Genomic DNA, 20,932 nt, shown 5'->3' with positions numbered 1-20,932 from the left:
CTGTGGCTGCTGGCTGAGGCCACTTACACCACACCAGTGCCTGTGGCTTCTGGCTGAGGCCACTTACACCACACCAGGGCCTGTGGCTCTTGCTCAGGCCACTTACACCACACCAGGGCCTGTGGCTGCTGGCTGAGGCCACTTACACCACACCAGGGCATTAGTTGCTATTGAGGCCAATTACACCACACCAGGGTCTGTGACTCTTGCTCAGGCCACTTACACCACACCAGGGCCTGTGGCACTGGCTGAGGCCACTTACACCACACCAGGGCCTGTGGCTGCTGGCTGAGGCCACTTACACCACACCAGGGCCTGTGGCTGCTGGCTGAGGTCACTTACACCACACCAGTGCCTGTGGCTGCTGGCTGAGGGCACTTACACCACACCAGTGCCTGTGGCTTTTGGCTGAGGCCACTTACACCACACCAGGGCCTGTGGCTGCTGGCTGGGGCCACTTACACCACATCAGGGCCTGTGGCTGCTGGCTGAGGCCACTTACACCACACCAGTGCCTGTGGCTTCTGGCTGAGGCCACTTACACCACACCAGGGCATTAGTTGCTATTGAGGCCAATTACACCACACCAGGGTCTGTGGCTCTTGCTCAGGCCACTTACACCACATCAGGGCCTGTGGCACTGGCTGAGGCCACTTACACCACACCAGGGCCTGTGGCTGCTGGCTGAGGCCACCTACACCACACCAGGGCATTAGTTGCTATTGAGGCCAATTACACCACACCAGGGTCTGTGACTCTTGCTCAGGCCACTTACACCACACTAGGGCCTGTGGCACTGGCTGAGGCCACTTACACCACACCAGGGCCTGTGGCTGCTGGCTGAGGCCACTTACACCACACCAGGGCCTGTGGCTGCTGGCTGAGGTCACTTACACCACACCAGTGCCTGTGGCTGCTGGCTGAGGGCACTTACACCACACCAGTGCCTGTGGCTTCTGGCTGAGGCCACTTACACCACACCAGGGCCTGTGGCTCTTGCTGAGGCCACTTACACCACACCAGGGCCTGTGGCTGCTGGCTGAGGCCACTTACACCACACCAGGGCCTGTGGCTGCTGGCTGAGGGCACTTACACCACACCAGTGCCTGTGGCTGCTGGCTGAGGCCACTTACACCACACCAGGGCATTAGTTGCTATTGAGGCCCCTTACACCACACCAGGGCCTGTGGCACTGGCTGAGGCCACTTACACCACACCAGGGCCTGTGGCTGCTGGCTGAGGCCACCTACACCACACCAGGGCATTAGTTGCTATTGAGGCCAATTACACCACACCAGGGTCTGTGACTCTTGCTCAGGCCACTTACACCACACCAGGGCCTGTGGCACTGGCTGAGGCCACTTACACCACACCAGGGCCTGTGGCTGCTGGCTGAGGCCACTTACACCACACCAGGGCCTGTGGCTGCTGGCTGAGGTCACTTACACCACACCAGGGCCTGTGGCTGCTGGCTGAGGGCACTTACACAACACCAGTACCTGTGGCTTCTGGCTGAGGCCACTTACACCACACCAGGGCCTGTGGCAGCTGGCTCAGGCCACTTACACCACACCAGGGCCTGTGGCTGCTGGCTGAGGCCACTTACACCACACCAGGGCCTGTGGCTGCTGGCTGAGGCCACTTACACCACACCAGTGCCTGTGGCTGCTGGCTGAGGCCACTTACACCACACCAGGGCATTAGTTGCTATTGAGGCCCCTTACACCACACCAGGGCCTGTGGCACTGGCTGAGGCCACTTACACCACACCAGGGCCTGTGGCTGCTGGCTGAGGCCACCTACACCTCACCAGGGCATTAGTTGCTATTGAGGCCAATTACACCACACCAGGGTCTGTGGCTCTTGCTCAGGCCACTTACACCACACCAGGGCCTGTGGCACTGGCTGAGGCCACTTACACCACACCAGGGCCTGTGGCTCTGGCTGAGGCCACTTACACCACACCAGGGCCTGTGGCTGCTGGCTGAGGCCATTTACACCACACCAGGGCCTGTGGCTGCTGGCTGAGGCCACTTACACCACACCAGGGCCTGTGGCTGCTGGCTGAGGCCACTTACACCACACCAGTGCCTGTGGCTTCTGGCTGAGGCCACTTACACCACACCAGGGCCTGTGGCTCTTGCTCAGGCCACTCACATCACACCAGGCCCTGCGCTTCTGGCCGAGGCCATCTTCACCAAACCAGGCCCTGTGCTGCTAGCTGTGGCCATGTACAACACACCAGGGCCTGTGCTGTTAGATAAATGCTAAACTGAGCCTTTGGGTTAGGGTATTATGGAAACATGCAGGTATGGTTAAAGGATTGTCTTCGTAACTTCAGGTACTTGCCACCTAATCAGTTGAATCCATAAATTGAGACATTGTGCTGGGGCCAGCAGCTTACGGCCATACCACCCTGAGCACGCCCGACCTCGTCTGATCTCGGAAGCTAAGCAGGGCTGGGCTTGGTTAGTACTTGGATGGGAGACTGCCTGGGAATACCTGGTGCTGTAAGCCTTTCATTTTCATGTCATTGAACCGCTTTTGATCCAGAGAAGGGGTGTATTAAAAGACCAAAAGCAGCTGCCCATTAATGAGGGCACATTAACGACATTGCTTTTGGCTGTTTTCCAATGTCTTGTGCTGCTAGCTGATGCCACCTACACCACACCAGGGCCTGAGTGACCGGCTGGGGCCACTTACACCACATCAGGGCCTGTGGCTCTGGCTGAGGCCACTTACACCACACCAGGGCCTGTGGCTGCTGGCTGAGGCCACTTACACCACACCAGGGCCTGTGGCTCTGGCTGAGGCCACTTACACCACATCAGGGCCTGTGGCTGCTGGCTGAGGCCACTTACACCACACCAGGGCCTGTGGCTGCTGGCTGAGGCCACTTACACCACACCAGGGCCTGTGGCTGCTGGCTGAGGCCACCTACACCACACCAGGGCCTTAGTTGCTATTGAGGCCAATTACACCACACCAGGGTCTGTGGCTCTTGCTCAGGCCACTTACACCACACCAGGGCCTGTGGCTGCTGGCTGAGGCCACTTACACCACACCAGGGCCTGTGGCTGCTGGCTGAGGCCACCTACACCACACCAGGGCATTAGTTGCTATTGAGGCCAATTACACCACACCAGGGTCTGTGGCTCTTGCTCAGGCCACTTACACCACACCAGGGCCTGTGGCACTGGCTGAGGCCACTTACACCACACCACGGCCTGTGGCTCTGGCTGAGGCCACTTACACCACACCAGGGCCTGTGGCTGCTGGCTGAGGCCACTTACACCACACCAGGGCCTGTGGCTGCTGGCTGAGGCCACTTACACCACACCAGTGCCTGTGGCTTCTGGCTGAGGCCACTTACACCACACCAGGGCCTGTGGCTCTTGCTCAGGCCACTCACATCACACCAGGCCCTGCGCTTCTGGCCGAGGCCATCTTCACCAAACCAGGCCCTGTGCTGCTAGCTGTGGCCATGTACAACACACCAGGCCCTGTGCTGGTTCCTGAGGCCATCTTCAACAATCCAGGGCCTGTGCTGTTAGATAAATGCTAAACTGAGCCTTTGGGTTAGGGTATTATGCAAACATGCAGGTATGGTTAAAGGATTGTCTTCGTAACTTCAGGTACTTGCCACCTAATCAGTTGAATCCATAAATTGAGACATTGTGCTGGGGCCAGCAGCTTACGGCCATACCACCCTGAGCACGCCCGACCTCGTCTGATCTCGGAAGCTAAGCAGGGCTGGGCTTGGTTAGTACTTGGATGGGAGACTACCTGGGAATACCTGGTGCTGTAAGCCTTTCATTTTCATGTCATTGAACCGCTTTTGATCCAGAGAAGGGGTGTATTAAAAGACCAAAAGCAGCTGCCCATTAATGAGGGCACATTAACGACATTGCTTTTGGCTGTTTTCCAATGTCTTGTGCTGCTAGCTGATGCCACCTACACCACACCAGGGCCTGAGTGACCGGCTGGGGCCACTTACACCACATCAGGGCCTGTGGCTGCTGGCTGAGGCCACTTACACCACACCAGGGCCTGTGGCTGCTGGCTGAGGCCACTTACACCACACCAGAGCATTAGTTGCTATTGAGACCAATTACACCACACCATGGTCTGTGGCTCTTGCTCAGGCCACTTACACCACACCAGGGCCTGTGGCACTGGCTGAGGCCACTTACACCACACCAGGGCCTGTGGCTGCTGGCTGAGGCCACCTACACCACACCAGGGCCTTAGTTGCTATTGAGGCCACTTACACCACACCAGGGCCTGTGGCAGTGGCTGAGGCCACTTACACCACACCAGGGCCTGTGGCTGCTGGCTGAGGCCACTTACACCACACCAGGGCATTAGTTGCTATATAGGTCACTTACACCACACCAGGGCCTGTGGCACTGGCTGAGGCCACTTACACCACACCAGGGCCTGTGGCTCTGGCTGAGGCCACTTACACCACACCAGGGCCTGTGGCTGCTGGCTGAGGCCACTTACACCACACCAGGGCCTGTGGCTGCTGGCTGAGGCCACTTACACCACACCAGGGCCTGTGGCTGCTGGCTGAGGCCACTTACACCACACCAGGGCCTGTGGCTCTTGCTCAGGCCACTTACACCACACCAGGGCCTGTGGCACTGGCTGAGGCCACTTACACCACACCAGGGCCTGTGGCTCTGGCTGAGGCCACTTACACCACACCAGGGCCTGTGGCACTGGCTGAGGCCACTTACACCACACCAGGGCCTGTGGCTGCTGGCTGAGGCCACTTACACCACACCAGGGCCTGTGGCACTGGCTGAGGCCACTTACACCACACCAGGGCCTTAGTTGCTATTGAGGCCACTTACACCACACCAGGGCCTGTGGCAGTGGCTGAGGCCACTTACACCACACCAGGGCCTGTGGCTGCTGGCTGAGGCCACTTACACCACACCAGGGCATTAGTTGCTATTGAGGCCACTTACACCACACCAGGGCCTGTGGCTGCTGGCTGAGGCCACCTACACCACACCAGGGCATTAGTTGCTATTGAGGCCAATTACACCACACCAGGGTCTGTGGCACTGGCTGAGGCCACTTACACCACACCAGGGCCTGTGGCACTGGCTGAGGCCACTTACACCACACCAGGGCCTGTGGCTGCTGGCTGAGGCCACTTACACCACACCAGGGCCTGTGGCTGCTGGCTGAGGCCACTTACACCACACCAGGGCCTGTGGCTGCTGGCTGAGGCCACTTACACCACACCAGGGCATTAGTTGCTATTGAGGCCCCTTACACCACACCAGGGCCTGTGGCACTGGCTGAGGCCACTTACACCACACCAGGGCCTGTGGCTGCTGGCTGAGGCCACCTACACCACACCAGGGCATTAGTTGCTATTGAGGCCAATTACACCACACCAGGGTCTGTGACTCTTGCTCAGGCCACTTACACCACACCAGGGCCTGTGGCACTGGCTGAGGCCACTTACACCACACCAGGGCCTGTGGCTGCTGGCTGAGGCCACTTACACCACACCAGGGCCTGTGGCTGCTGGCTGAGGTCACTTACACCACACCAGGGCCTGTGGCTGCTGGCTGAGGGCACTTACACCACACCAGTGCCTGTGGCTTCTGGCTGAGGCCACTTACACCACACCAGTGCCTGTGGCTTCTGGCTCAGGCCACTTACACCACACCAGGGCCTGTGGCTGCTGGCTGAGGCCACTTACACCACACCAGGGCCTGTGGCTGCTGGCTGAGGCCACTTACACCACACCAGTGCCTGTGGCTGCTGGCTGAGGCCACTTACACCACACCAGGGCATTAGTTGCTATTGAGGCCCCTTACACCACACCAGGGCCTGTGGCACTGGCTGAGGCCACTTACACCACACCAGGGCCTGTGGCTGCTGGCTGAGGCCACCTACACCTCACCAGGGCATTAGTTGCTATTGAGGCCAGTTACACCACACCAGGGTCTGTGGCTCTTGCTCAGGCCACTTACACCACACCAGGGCCTGTGGCACTGGCTGAGGCCACTTACACCACACCAGGGCCTGTGGCACTGGCTGAGGCCACTTACACCACACCAGTGCCTGTGGCTGCTGGCTGAGGCCACTTACACCACACCAGGGCATTAGTTGCTATTGAGGCCCCTTACACCACACCAGGGCCTGTGGCACTGGCTGAGGCCACTTACACCACACCAGGGCCTGTGGCTGCTGGCTGAGGCCACCTACACCTCACCAGGGCATTAGTTGCTATTGAGGCCAGTTACACCACACCAGGGTCTGTGGCTCTTGCTCAGGCCACTTACACCACACCAGGGCCTGTGGCACTGGCTGAGGCCACTTACACCACACCAGGGCCTGTGGCACTGGCTGAGGCCACTTACACCACACCAGGGCCTGTGGCTCTGGCTGAGGCCACTTACACCACACCAGGGCCTGTGGCTGCTGGCTGAGGCCACTTAAACCACACCAGGGCCTCTGGCTGCTTGCTGAGGCCACTTACACCACACCAGTGCCTGTGGCTTCTGGCTGAGGCCACTTACACCACACCAGGGCCTGTGGCTCTTGCTCAGAACACTCACATCACACCAGGCCCTGCGCTTCTGGCCGAGGCCATCTTCACCAAACCAGGCCCTGTGCTGCTAGCTGTGGCCATGTACAACACACCAGGCCCTGTGCTGGTTCCTGAGGCCATCTTCAACAATCCAGGGCCTGTGCTGTTAGATAAATGCTAAACTGAGCCTTTGGGTTAGGGTATTATGCAAACATGCAGGTATGGTTAAAGGATTGTCTTCGTAACTTCAGGTACTTGCCACCTAATCAGTTGAATCCATAAATTGAGACATTGTGCTGGGGCCAGCAGCTTACGGCCATACCACCCTGAGCACGCCCGACCTCGTCTGATCTTGGAAGCTAAGCAGGGCTGGGCTTGGTTAGTACTTGGATGGGAGACTGCCTGGGAATACCTGGTGCTGTAAGCCTTTCATTTTCATGTCATTGAACCGCTTTTGATCCAGAGAAGGGGTGTATTAAAAGACCAAAAGCAGCTGCCCATTAATGAGGGCACATTAACGACATTCCTTTTGGCTGTTTTCCAATGTCTTGTGCTGCTAGCTGATGCCACCTACACCACACCAGGGCCTGAGTGACCGGCTGGGGCCACTTACACCACATCAGGGCCTGTGGCTGCTGGCTGAGGCCACTTACACCACACCAGGGCCTGTGGCTGCTGGCTGAGGCCACTTACACCACACCAGGGCCTGTGGCTGCTGGCTGAGGCCACCTACACCACACCAGGGTCTTAGTTGCTATTGAGGCCAATTACACCACACCAGGGTCTGTGGCTCTTGCTCAGGCCACTTACACCACACCAGGGCCTGTGGCTGCTGGCTGAGGCCACTTACACCACACCAGGGCATTAGTTGCTATTGAGGCCACTTACACCACACCAGGGCCTGTGGCTGCTGGCTGAGGCCACCTACACCACACCAGGGCATTAGTTGCTATTGAGGCCAATTACACCACACCAGGGTCTTTGGCTCTTGCTCAGGCCACTTACACCACACCAGGGCCTGTGGCTCTGGCTGAGGCCACTTACACCACACCAGGGCCTGTGGCTGCTGGCTGAGGCCACTTACACCACACCAGTGCCTGTGGCTTCTGGCTCAGGCCACTCACATCACACCAGGCCCTGCGCTTCTGGCCGAGGCCATTTTCACCAAACCAGGCCCTGTGCTGCTAGCTGTGGCCATGTACAACACACCAGGCCCTGTGCTGGTTCCTGAGGCCATCTTCAACAATCCAGGGCCTGTGCTGTTAGATAAATGCTAAACTGAGCCTTTGGGTTAGGGTATTATGCAAACATGCAGGTATGGTTAAAGGATTGTCTTCGTAACTTCAGGTACTTGCCACCTAATCAGTTGAATCCATAAATTGAGACATTGTGCTGGGGCCAGCAGCTTACGGCCATACCACCCTGAGCACGCCCGACCTCGTCTGATCTCGGAAGCTAAGCAGGGCTGGGCTTGGTTAGTACTTGGATGGGAGACTACCTGGGAATACCTGGTGCTGTAAGCCTTTCATTTTCATGTCATTGAACAGCTTTTGATCCAGAGAAGGGGTGTATTAAAAGACCAAAAGCAGCTGCCCATTAATGAGGGCACATTAACGACATTGCTTTTGGCTGTTTTCCAATGTCTTGTGCTGCTAGCTGATGCCACCTACACCACACCAGGGCCTGAGTGACCGGCTGGGGCCACTTACACCACATCAGGGCCTGTGGCTGCTGGCTGAGGCCACTTACACCACACCAGGGCCTGTGGCTGCTGGCTGAGGCCACTTACACCACACCAGGGCATTAGTTGCTATTGAGGCCAATTACACCACACCAGGGTCTGTGGCTCTTGCTCAGGCCACTTACACCACACCAGGGCCTGTGGCTGCTGGCTGAGGCCACCTACACCACACCAGGGCATTAGTTGCTATTGAGGCCAATTACACCACACCAGGGTCTGTGGCTCTTGCTCAGGCCACTTACACCACACCAGGGCCTGTGGCACTGGCTGAGGCCACTTACACCACACCATGGCCTGTGGCTCTGGCTGAGGCCACTTACACCACACCAGGGCCTGTGGCTGCTGGCTGAGGCCATTTACACCACACCAGGGCCTGTGGCTGCTGGCTGAGGCCACTTTCACCACACCAGGGACTGTGGCTGCTGTCTGAGGCCACTTACACCACACCAGTGCCTGTGGCTTCTGGCTGAGGCCACTTACACCACACCAGGGCCTGTGGCTCTTGCTCAGGCCACTTACACCACACCAGGGCCTGTGGCTGCTGGCTGAGGCCACTTACACCACACCAGGGCATTAGTTGCTATTGAGGCCAATTACACCACACCAGGGTCTGTGACTCTTGCTCAGGCCACTTACACCACACCAGGGCCTGTGGCACTGGCTGAGGCCACTTACACCACACCAGGGCCTGTGGCTGCTGGCTGAGGCCACTTACACCACACCAGGGCCTGTGGCTGCTGGCTGAGGTCACTTACACCACACCAGTGCCTGTGGCTGCTGGCTGAGGGCACTTACACCACACCAGTGCCTGTGGCTTTTGGCTGAGGCCACTTACACCACACCAGGGCCTGTGGCTGCTGGCTGGGGCCACTTACACCACATCAGGGCCTGTGGCTGCTGGCTGAGGCCACTTACACCACACCAGTGCCTGTGGCTTCTGGCTGAGGCCACTTACACCACACCAGGGCATTAGTTGCTATTGAGGCCAATTACACCACACCAGGGTCTGTGGCTCTTGCTCAGGCCACTTACACCACATCAGGGCCTGTGGCACTGGCTGAGGCCACTTACACCACACCAGGGCCTGTGGCTGCTGGCTGAGGCCACCTACACCACACCAGGGCATTAGTTGCTATTGAGGCCAATTACACCACACCAGGGTCTGTGACTCTTGCTCAGGCCACTTACACCACACTAGGGCCTGTGGCACTGGCTGAGGCCACTTACACCACACCAGGGCCTGTGGCTGCTGGCTGAGGCCACTTACACCACACCAGGGCCTGTGGCTGCTGGCTGAGGTCACTTACACCACACCAGTGCCTGTGGCTGCTGGCTGAGGGCACTTACACCACACCAGTGCCTGTGGCTTCTGGCTGAGGCCACTTACACCACACCAGGGCCTGTGGCTCTTGCTGAGGCCACTTACACCACACCAGGGCCTGTGGCTGCTGGCTGAGGCCACTTACACCACACCAGGGCCTGTGGCTGCTGGCTGAGGGCACTTACACCACACCAGTGCCTGTGGCTGCTGGCTGAGGCCACTTACACCACACCAGGGCATTAGTTGCTATTGAGGCCCCTTACACCACACCAGGGCCTGTGGCACTGGCTGAGGCCACTTACACCACACCAGGGCCTGTGGCTGCTGGCTGAGGCCACCTACACCACACCAGGGCATTAGTTGCTATTGAGGCCAATTACACCACACCAGGGTCTGTGACTCTTGCTCAGGCCACTTACACCACACCAGGGCCTGTGGCACTGGCTGAGGCCACTTACACCACACCAGGGCCTGTGGCTGCTGGCTGAGGCCACTTACACCACACCAGGGCCTGTGGCTGCTGGCTGAGGTCACTTACACCACACCAGGGCCTGTGGCTGCTGGCTGAGGGCACTTACACAACACCAGTACCTGTGGCTTCTGGCTGAGGCCACTTACACCACACCAGGGCCTGTGGCAGCTGGCTCAGGCCACTTACACCACACCAGGGCCTGTGGCTGCTGGCTGAGGCCACTTACACCACACCAGGGCCTGTGGCTGCTGGCTGAGGCCACTTACACCACACCAGTGCCTGTGGCTGCTGGCTGAGGCCACTTACACCACACCAGGGCATTAGTTGCTATTGAGGCCCCTTACACCACACCAGGGCCTGTGGCACTGGCTGAGGCCACTTACACCACACCAGGGCCTGTGGCTGCTGGCTGAGGCCACCTACACCTCACCAGGGCATTAGTTGCTATTGAGGCCAATTACACCACACCAGGGTCTGTGGCTCTTGCTCAGGCCACTTACACCACACCAGGGCCTGTGGCACTGGCTGAGGCCACTTACACCACACCAGGGCCTGTGGCTCTGGCTGAGGCCACTTACACCACACCAGGGCCTGTGGCTGCTGGCTGAGGCCATTTACACCACACCAGGGCCTGTGGCTGCTGGCTGAGGCCACTTACACCACACCAGGGCCTGTGGCTGCTGGCTGAGGCCACTTACACCACACCAGTGCCTGTGGCTTCTGGCTGAGGCCACTTACACCACACCAGGGCCTGTGGCTCTTGCTCAGGCCACTCACATCACACCAGGCCCTGCGCTTCTGGCCGAGGCCATCTTCACCAAACCAGGCCCTGTGCTGCTAGCTGTGGCCATGTACAACACACCAGGGCCTGTGCTGTTAGATAAATGCTAAACTGAGCCTTTGGGTTAGGGTATTATGGAAACATGCAGGTATGGTTAAAGGATTGTCTTCGTAACTTCAGGTACTTGCCACCTAATCAGTTGAATCCATAAATTGAGACATTGTGCTGGGGCCAGCAGCTTACGGCCATACCACCCTGAGCACGCCCGACCTCGTCTGATCTCGGAAGCTAAGCAGGGCTGGGCTTGGTTAGTACTTGGATGGGAGACTGCCTGGGAATACCTGGTGCTGTAAGCCTTTCATTTTCATGTCATTGAACCGCTTTTGATCCAGAGAAGGGGTGTATTAAAAGACCAAAAGCAGCTGCCCATTAATGAGGGCACATTAACGACATTGCTTTTGGCTGTTTTCCAATGTCTTGTGCTGCTAGCTGATGCCACCTACACCACACCAGGGCCTGAGTGACCGGCTGGGGCCACTTACACCACATCAGGGCCTGTGGCTCTGGCTGAGGCCACTTACACCACACCAGGGCCTGTGGCTGCTGGCTGAGGCCACTTACACCACACCAGGGCCTGTGGCTCTGGCTGAGGCCACTTACACCACATCAGGGCCTGTGGCTGCTGGCTGAGGCCACTTACACCACACCAGGGCCTGTGGCTGCTGGCTGAGGCCACTTACACCACACCAGGGCCTGTGGCTGCTGGCTGAGGCCACCTACACCACACCAGGGCCTTAGTTGCTATTGAGGCCAATTACACCACACCAGGGTCTGTGGCTCTTGCTCAGGCCACTTACACCACACCAGGGCCTGTGGCTGCTGGCTGAGGCCACTTACACCACACCAGGGCCTGTGGCTGCTGGCTGAGGCCACCTACACCACACCAGGGCATTAGTTGCTATTGAGGCCAATTACACCACACCAGGGTCTGTGGCTCTTGCTCAGGCCACTTACACCACACCAGGGCCTGTGGCACTGGCTGAGGCCACTTACACCACACCAGGGCCTGTGGCTCTGGCTGAGGCCACTTACACCACACCAGGGCCTGTGGCTGCTGGCTGAGGCCACTTACACCACACCAGGGCCTGTGGCTGCTGGCTGAGGCCACTTACACCACACCAGTGCCTGTGGCTTCTGGCTGAGGCCACTTACACCACACCAGGGCCTGTGGCTCTTGCTCAGGCCACTCACATCACACCAGGCCCTGCGCTTCTGGCCGAGGCCATCTTCACCAAACCAGGCCCTGTGCTGCTAGCTGTGGCCATGTACAACACACCAGGCCCTGTGCTGGTTCCTGAGGCCATCTTCAACAATCCAGGGCCTGTGCTGTTAGATAAATGCTAAACTGAGCCTTTGGGTTAGGGTATTATGCAAACATGCAGGTATGGTTAAAGGATTGTCTTCGTAACTTCAGGTACTTGCCACCTAATCAGTTGAATCCATAAATTGAGACATTGTGCTGGGGCCAGCAGCTTACGGCCATACCACCCTGAGCACGCCCGACCTCGTCTGATCTCGGAAGCTAAGCAGGGCTGGGCTTGGTTAGTACTTGGATGGGAGACTACCTGGGAATACCTGGTGCTGTAAGCCTTTCATTTTCATGTCATTGAACCGCTTTTGATCCAGAGAAGGGGTGTATTAAAAGACCAAAAGCAGCTGCCCATTAATGAGGGCACATTAACGACATTGCTTTTGGCTGTTTTCCAATGTCTTGTGCTGCTAGCTGATGCCACCTACACCACACCAGGGCCTGAGTGACCGGCTGGGGCCACTTACACCACATCAGGGCCTGTGGCTGCTGGCTGAGGCCACTTACACCACACCAGGGCCTGTGGCTGCTGGCTGAGGCCACTTACACCACACCAGAGCATTAGTTGCTATTGAGACCAATTACACCACACCATGGTCTGTGGCTCTTGCTCAGGCCACTTACACCACACCAGGGCCTGTGGCACTGGCTGAGGCCACTTACACCACACCAGGGCCTGTGGCTGCTGGCTGAGGCCACCTACACCACACCAGGGCCTTAGTTGCTATTGAGGCCACTTACACCACACCAGGGCCTGTGGCAGTGGCTGAGGCCACTTACACCACACCAGGGCCTGTGGCTGCTGGCTGAGGCCACTTACACCACACCAGGGCATTAGTTGCTATATAGGTCACTTACACCACACCAGGGCCTGTGGCACTGGCTGAGGCCACTTACACCACACCAGGGCCTGTGGCTCTGGCTGAGGCCACTTACACCACACCAGGGCCTGTGGCTGCTGGCTGAGGCCACTTACACCACACCAGGGCCTGTGGCTGCTGGCTGAGGCCACTTACACCACACCAGGGCCTGTGGCTGCTGGCTGAGGCCACTTACACCACACCAGGGCCTGTGGCTGCTGGCTGAGGCCACTTACACCACACCAGGGCCTGTGGCTGCTGGCTGAGGCCACTTACACCACACCAGGGCCTGTGGCTGCTGGCTGAGGCCACCTACACCACACCAGGGTCTTAGTTGCTATTGAGGCCAATTACACCACACCAGGGTCTGTGGCTCTTGCTCAGGCCACTTACACCACACCAGGGCCTGTGGCTGCTGGCTGAGGCCACTTACACCACACCAGGGCATTAGTTGCTATTGAGGCCACTTACACCACACCAGGGCCTGTGGCTGCTGGCTGAGGCCACCTACACCACACCAGGGCATTAGTTGCTATTGAGGCCAATTACACCACACCAGGGTCTTTGGCTCTTGCTCAGGCCACTTACACCACACCAGGGCCTGTGGCACTGGCTGAGGCCACTTACACCACACCAGGGCCTGTGGCTCTGGCTGAGGCCACTTACACCACACCAGGGCCTGTGGCTGCTGGCTGAGGCCACTTACACCACACCAGTGCCTGTGGCTTCTGGCTCAGGCCACTCACATCACACCAGGCCCTGCGCTTCTGGCCGAGGCCATTTTCACCAAACCAGGCCCTGTGCTGCTAGCTGTGGCCATGTACAACACACCAGGCCCTGTGCTGGTTCCTGAGGCCATCTTCAACAATCCAGGGCCTGTGCTGTTAGATAAATGCTAAACTGAGCCTTTGGGTTAGGGTATTATGCAAACATGCAGGTATGGTTAAAGGATTGTCTTCGTAACTTCAGGTACTTGCCACCTAATCAGTTGAATCCATAAATTGAGACATTGTGCTGGGGCCAGCAGCTTACGGCCATACCACCCTGAGCACGCCCGACCTCGTCTGATCTCGGAAGCTAAGCAGGGCTGGGCTTGGTTAGTACTTGGATGGGAGACTACCTGGGAATACCTGGTGCTGTAAGCCTTTCATTTTCATGTCATTGAACAGCTTTTGATCCAGAGAAGGGGTGTATTAAAAGACCAAAAGCAGCTGCCCATTAATGAGGGCACATTAACGACATTGCTTTTGGCTGTTTTCCAATGTCTTGTGCTGCTAGCTGATGCCACCTACACCACACCAGGGCCTGAGTGACCGGCTGGGGCCACTTACACCACATCAGGGCCTGTGGCTGCTGGCTGAGGCCACTTACACCACACCAGGGCCTGTGGCTGCTGGCTGAGGCCACTTACACCACACCAGGGCATTAGTTGCTATTGAGGCCAATTACACCACACCAGGGTCTGTGGCTCTTGCTCAGGCCACTTACACCACACCATGGCCTGTGGCACTGGCTGAGGCCACTTACACCACACCAGGGCCTGTGGCTGTTGGCTGAGGCCACCTACACCACACCAGGGCATTAGTTGCTATTGAGGCCAATTACACCACACCAGCGTCTGTGACTCTTGCTCAGGCCACTTACACCACACCAGGGCCTGTGGCAGTGGCTGAGGCCACTTACACCACACCAGGGCCTGTGGCTGCTGGCTGAGGCCACTTACACCACACCAGGGCATGTGGCTGCTGGCTGAGGTCACTTACACCACACCAGTGCCTGTGGCTGCTGGCTGAGGGCACTTACACCACACCAGTGCCTGTGGCTTCTGGCTGAGGCCACTTACACCACACCAGGGCCTGTGGCTGCTGGCTGAGGCCACTTACACCACACCAGGGCCTGTGGCTGCTGGCTGAGGTCACTTACACCACACCAGTGCCTGTGGCTGCTGGCTGAGGGCACTTACACCACACCAGTGCCTGTGGCTTCTGGCTGAGGCCACTTACACCACACCAGGGCCTGTGGCTCTTGCTCAGGCCACTTACACCACACCAGGGCCTGTGGCACTGGCTGAGGCCACTTACACCACACCAGGGCCTGTGGCTGCTGGCTGAGGCCACCTACACCACACCAGGGCATTAGTTGCTATTGAGGCCAATTACACCACACCAGGGTCTGTGACTCTTGCTCAGGCCACTTACACCACACCAGGGCCTGTGGCACTGGCTGAGGCCACTTACACCACACCAGGGCCTGTGGCTGCTGGCTGAGGCCACTTACACCACACCAGGGCCTTTGGCTGCTGGCTGAGGTCACTTACACCACACCAGGGCGTGTGGCTGCTGGCTGAGGGCACTTACACCACACCAGTGCCTGTGGCTTCTGGCTGAGGCCACTTACACCACACTACGGCCTGTGGCAGCTGGCTCAGGCCACTTACACCACACCAGGGCCTGTGGCTGCTGGCTGAGGCCACTTACACCACACCAGGGCCTGTGGCTGCTGGCTGAGGCCACTTACACCACACCAGTGCCTGTGGCTGGTGGCTGAGGCCACTTACACCACACCAGGGCATTAGTTGCTATTGAGGCCCCTTACACCACACCAGGGCCTGTGGCACTGGCTGAGGCCACTTACACCACACCAGGGCCTGTGGCTGCTGGCTGAGGCCACCTACACCACACCAGGGCATTAGTTGCTATTGAGGCCAATTACACCACACCAGGGTCTGTGGCTCTTGCTCAGGCCACTTACACCACACCAGGGCCTGTGGCACTGGCTGAGGCCACTTACACCACACCATGGCCTGTGGCTCTGGCTGAGGCCACTTACACCACACCAGGGCCTGTGGCTGCTGGCTGAGGCCATTTACACCACACCAGGGCCTGTGGCTGCTGGCTGAGGCCACTTTCACCACACCAGGGACTGTGGCTGCTGGCTGAGGCCACTTACACCACACCAGTGCCTGTGGCTTCTGGCTGAGGCCACTTACACCACACCAGGGCCTGTGGCTCTTGCTCAGGCCACTTACACCACACCAGGGCCTGTGGCTGCTGGCTGAGGCCACTTACACCACACCAGGGCATTAGTTGCTATTGAGGCCAATTACACCACACCAGGGTCTGTGACTCTTGCTCAGGCCACTTACACCACACCAGGGCCTGTGGCACTGGCTGAGGCCACTTACACCACACCAGGGCCTGTGGCTGCTGGCTGAGGCCACTTACACCACACCAGGGCCTGTGGCTGCTGGCTGAGGTCACTTACACCACACCAGTGCCTGTGGCTGCTGGCTGAGGGCACTTACACCACACCAGTGCCTGTGGCTTTTGGCTGAGGCCACTTACACCACACCAGGGCCTGTGGCTGCTGGCTGGGGCCACTTACACCACATCAGGGCCTGTGGCTGCTGGCTGAGGCCACTTACACCACACCAGTGCCTGTGGCTTCTGGCTGAGGCCACTTACACCACACCAGGGCATTAGTTGCTATTGAGGCCAATTACACCACACCAGGGTCTGTGGCTCTTGCTCAGGCCACTTACACCACATCAGGGCCTGTGGCACTGGCTGAGGCCACTTACACCACACCAGGGCCTGTGGCTGCTGGCTGAGGCCACCTACACCACACCAGGGCATTAGTTGCTATTGAGGCCAATTACACCACACCAGGGTCTGTGACTCTTGCTCAGGCCACTTACACCACACTAGGGCCTGTGGCACTGGCTGAGGCCACTTACACCACACCAGGGCCTGTGGCTGCTGGCTGAGGCCACTTACACCACACCAGGGCCTGTGGCTGCTGGCTGAGGTCACTTACACCACACCAGTGCCTGTGGCTGCTGGCTGAGGGCACTTACACCACACCAGTGCCTGTGGCTTCTGGCTGAGGCCACTTACACCACACCAGGGCCTGTGGCTCTTGCTGAGGCCACTTACACCACACCAGGGCCTGTGGCTGCTGGCTGAGGCCACTTACACCACACCAGGGCCTGTGGCTGCTGGCTGAGGGCACTTACACCACACCAGTGCCTGTGGCTGCTGGCTGAGGCCACTTACACCACACCAGGGCATTAGTTGCTATTGAGGCCCCTTACACCACACCAGGGCCTGTGGCACTGGCTGAGGCCACTTACACCACACCAGGGCCTGTGGCTGCTGGCTGAGGCCACCTACACCACACCAGGGCATTAGTTGCTATTGAGGCCAATTACACCACACCAGGGTCTGTGACTCTTGCTCAGGCCACTTACACCACACCAGGGCCTGTGGCACTGGCTGAGGCCACTTACACCACACCAGGGCCTGTGGCTGCTGACTGAGGCCACTTACACCACACCAGGGCCTGTGGCTGCTGGCTGAGGTCACTTACACCACACCAGGGCCTGTGGCTGCTGGCTGAGGGCACTTACACAACACCAGTACCTGTGGCTTCTGGCTGAGGCCACTTACACCACACCAGGGCCTGTGGCAGCTGGCTCAGGCCACTTACACCACACCAGGGCCTGTGGCTGCTGGCTGAGGCCACTTACACCACACCAGGGCCTGTGGCTGCTGGCTGAGGCCACTTACACCACACCAGTGCCTGTGGCTGCTGGCTGAGGCCACTTACACCACACCAGGGCATTAGTTGCTATTGAGGCCCCTTACACCACACCAGGGCCTGTGGCACTGGCTGAGGCCACTTACACCACACCAGGGCCTGTGGCTGCTGGCTGAGGCCACCTACACCTCACCAGGGCATTAGTTGCTATTGAGGCCAATTACACCACACCAGGGTCTGTGGCTCTTGCTCAGGCCACTTACACCACACCAGGGCCTGTGGCACTGGCTGAGGCCACTTACACCACACCAGGGCCTGTGGCTCTGGCTGAGGCCACTTACACCACACCAGGGCCTGTGGCTGCTGGCTGAGGCCATTTACACCACACCAGGGCCTGTGGCTGCTGGCTGAGGCCACTTACACCACACCAGGGCCTGTGGCTGCTGGCTGAGGCCACTTACACCACACCAGTGCCTGTGGCTTCTGGCTGAGGCCACTTACACCACACCAGGGCCTGTGGCTCTTGCTCAGGCCACTCACATCACACCAGGCCCTGCGCTTCTGGCCGAGGCCATCTTCACCAAACCAGGCCCTGTGCTGCTAGCTGTGGCCATGTACAACACACCAGGGCCTGTGCTGTTAGATAAATGCTAAACTGAGCCTTTGGGTTAGGGTATTATGGAAACATGCAGGTATGGTTAAAGGATTGTCTTCGTAACTTCAGGTACTTGCCACCTAATCAGTTGAATCCATAAATTGAGACATTGTGCTGGGGCCAGCAGCTTACGGCCATACCACCCTGAGCACGCCCGACCTCGTCTGATCTCGGAAGCTAAGCAGGGCTGGGCTTGGTTAGTACTTGGATGGGAGACTGCCTGGGAATACCTGGTGCTGTAAGCCTTTCATTTTCATGTCATTGAACCGCTTTTGATCCAGAGAAGGGGTGTATTAAAAGACCAAAAGCAGCTGCCCATTAATGAGGGCACATTAACGACATTGCTTTTGGCTGTTTTCCAATGTCTTGTGCTGCTAGCTGATGCCACCTACACCACACCAGGGCCTGAGTGACCGGCTGGGGCCACTTACACCACATCAGGGCCTGTGGCTCTGGCTGAGGCCACTTACACCACACCAGGGCCTGTGGCTGCTGGCTGAGGCCACTTACACCACACCAGGGCCTGTGGCTCTGGCTGAGGCCACTTACACCACATCAGGGCCTGTGGCTGCTGGCTGAGGCCACTTACACCACACCAGGGCCTGTGGCTGCTGGCTGAGGCCACTTACACCACACCAGGGCCTGTGGCTGCTGGCTGAGGCCACCTACACCACACCAGGGCCTTAGTTGCTATTGAGGCCAATTACACCACACCAGGGTCTGTGGCTCTTGCTCAGGCCACTTACACCACACCAGGGCCTGTGGCTGCTGGCTGAGGCCACTTACACCACACCAGGGCCTGTGGCTGCTGGCTGAGGCCACCTACACCACACCAGGGCATTAGTTGCTATTGAGGCCAATTACACCACACCAGGGTCTGTGGCTCTTGCTCAGGCCACTTACACCACACCAGGGCCTGTGGCACTGGCTGAGGCCACTTACACCACACCAGGGCCTGTGGCTCTGGCTGAGGCCACTTACACCACACCAGGGCCTGTGGCTGCTGGCTGAGGCCACTTACACCACACCAGGGCCTGTGGCTTCTGGCTGAGGCCACTTACACCACACCAGGGCCTGTGGCTCTTGCTCAGGCCACTCACATCACACCAGGCCCTGCGCTTCTGGCCGAGGCCATCTTCACCAAACCAGGCCCTGTGCTGCTAGCTGTGGCCATGTACAACACACCAGGCCCTGTGCTGGTTCCTGAGGCCATCTTCAACAATCCAGGGCCTGTGCTGTTAGATAAATGCTAAACTGAGCCTTTGGGTTAGGGTATTATGCAAACATGCAGGTATGGTTAAAGGATTGTCTTCGTAACTTCAGGTACTTGCCACCTAATCAGTTGAATCCATAAATTGAGACATTGTGCTGGGGCCAGCAGCTTACGGCCATACCACCCTGAGCACGCCCGACCTCGTCTGATCTCGGAAGCTAAGCAGGGCTGGGCTTGGTTAGTACTTGGATGGGAGACTACCTGGGAATACCTGGTGCTGTAAGCCTTTCATTTTCATGTCATTGAACCGCTTTTGATCCAGAGAAGGGGTGTATTAAAAGACCAAAAGCAGCTGCCCATTAATGAGGGCACATTAACGACATTGCTTTTGGCTGTTTTCCAATGTCTTGTGCTGCTAGCTGATGCCACCTACACCACACCAGGGCCTGAGTGACCGGCTGGGGCCACTTACACCACATCAGGGCCTGTGGCTGCTGGCTGAGGCCACTTACACCACACCAGGGCCTGTGGCTGCTGGCTGAGGCCACTTACACCACACCAGAGCATTAGTTGCTATTGAGACCAATTACACCACACCATGGTCTGTGGCTCTTGCTCAGGCCACTTACACCACACCAGGGCCTGTGGCACTGGCTGAGGCCACTTACACCACACCAGGGCCTGTGGCTGCTGGCTGAGGCCACCTACACCACACCAGGGCCTTAGTTGCTATTGAGGCCACTTACACCACACCAGGGCCTGTGGCAGTGGCTGAGGCCACTTACACCACACCAGGGCCTGTGGCTGCTGGCTGAGGCCACTTACACCACACCAGGGCATTAGTTGCTATATAGGTCACTTACACCACACCAGGGCCTGTGGCACTGGCTGAGGCCACTTACACCACACCAGGGCCTGTGGCTCTGGCTGAGGCCACTTACACCACACCAGGGCCTGTGGCTGCTGGCTGAGGCCACTTACACCACACCAGGGCCTGTGGCTGCTGGCTGAGGCCACTTACACCACACCAGGGCCTGTGGCTGCTGGCTGAGGCCACTTACACCACACCAGGGCCTGTGGCTGCTGGCTGAGGCCACTTACACCACACCAGGGCCTGTGGCTGCTGGCTGAGGCCACTTACACCACACCAGGGCCTGTGGCTGCTGGCTGAGGCCACCTACACCACACCAGGGTCTTAGTTGCTATTGAGGCCAATTACACCACACCAGGGTCTGTGGCTCTTGCTCAGGCCACTTACACCACACCAGGGCCTGTGGCTGCTGGCTGAGGCCACTTACACCACACCAGGGCATTAGTTGCTATTGAGGCCACTTACACCACACCAGGGCCTGTGGCTGCTGGCTGAGGCCACCTACACCACACCAGGGCATTAGTTGCTATTGAGGCCAATTACACCACACC

The 20,932-nt window shown here is 58.5% G+C and overlaps 9 non-coding genes across 9 annotated transcripts; all 9 read left to right on the top strand.

The window, feature by feature from the left end:
* Positions 1 to 2,398: 2,398 nt before the first annotated feature.
* Positions 2,399 to 2,517, top strand: LOC145426430 (5S ribosomal RNA). The gene has a single exon (XR_013907140.1). It is a non-coding gene; the product is annotated as a 5S ribosomal RNA (ribosomal RNA).
* A 1,175-nt stretch (positions 2,518 to 3,692) lies between these two features.
* LOC145427652 (5S ribosomal RNA) lies at positions 3,693 to 3,811 on the top strand. The gene has a single exon (XR_013908194.1). It is a non-coding gene; the product is annotated as a 5S ribosomal RNA (ribosomal RNA).
* Positions 3,812 to 6,867: 3,056 nt separating this feature from the next.
* On the top strand, positions 6,868 to 6,986 carry LOC145426943 (5S ribosomal RNA). Its single transcript, XR_013907664.1, has one exon. It is a non-coding gene; the product is annotated as a 5S ribosomal RNA (ribosomal RNA).
* A 977-nt stretch (positions 6,987 to 7,963) lies between these two features.
* LOC145427651 (5S ribosomal RNA) lies at positions 7,964 to 8,082 on the top strand. The gene has a single exon (XR_013908193.1). It is a non-coding gene; the product is annotated as a 5S ribosomal RNA (ribosomal RNA).
* A 3,029-nt stretch (positions 8,083 to 11,111) lies between these two features.
* Positions 11,112 to 11,230, top strand: LOC145426429 (5S ribosomal RNA). Its single transcript, XR_013907139.1, has one exon. It is a non-coding gene; the product is annotated as a 5S ribosomal RNA (ribosomal RNA).
* A 1,175-nt stretch (positions 11,231 to 12,405) lies between these two features.
* Positions 12,406 to 12,524, top strand: LOC145427650 (5S ribosomal RNA). The gene has a single exon (XR_013908192.1). It is a non-coding gene; the product is annotated as a 5S ribosomal RNA (ribosomal RNA).
* Positions 12,525 to 14,129: 1,605 nt separating this feature from the next.
* On the top strand, positions 14,130 to 14,248 carry LOC145427649 (5S ribosomal RNA). Its single transcript, XR_013908191.1, has one exon. It is a non-coding gene; the product is annotated as a 5S ribosomal RNA (ribosomal RNA).
* A 4,175-nt stretch (positions 14,249 to 18,423) lies between these two features.
* Positions 18,424 to 18,542, top strand: LOC145426428 (5S ribosomal RNA). Its single transcript, XR_013907138.1, has one exon. It is a non-coding gene; the product is annotated as a 5S ribosomal RNA (ribosomal RNA).
* A 1,135-nt stretch (positions 18,543 to 19,677) lies between these two features.
* Positions 19,678 to 19,796, top strand: LOC145427648 (5S ribosomal RNA). The gene has a single exon (XR_013908190.1). It is a non-coding gene; the product is annotated as a 5S ribosomal RNA (ribosomal RNA).
* The last annotated feature ends 1,136 nt before the right edge of the window (positions 19,797 to 20,932 follow it).

The sequence above is a fragment of the Astatotilapia calliptera genome, chromosome 3 (genome assembly GCF_964374335.1).
Source record: "Astatotilapia calliptera chromosome 3, fAstCal68.1, whole genome shotgun sequence".
Classification (NCBI taxonomy): domain Eukaryota; kingdom Metazoa; phylum Chordata; class Actinopteri; order Cichliformes; family Cichlidae; genus Astatotilapia; species Astatotilapia calliptera.
The sequence above is the reverse complement of the archived record's forward strand: the minus strand, read 5'-3'. Positions and strand labels throughout refer to the sequence as shown.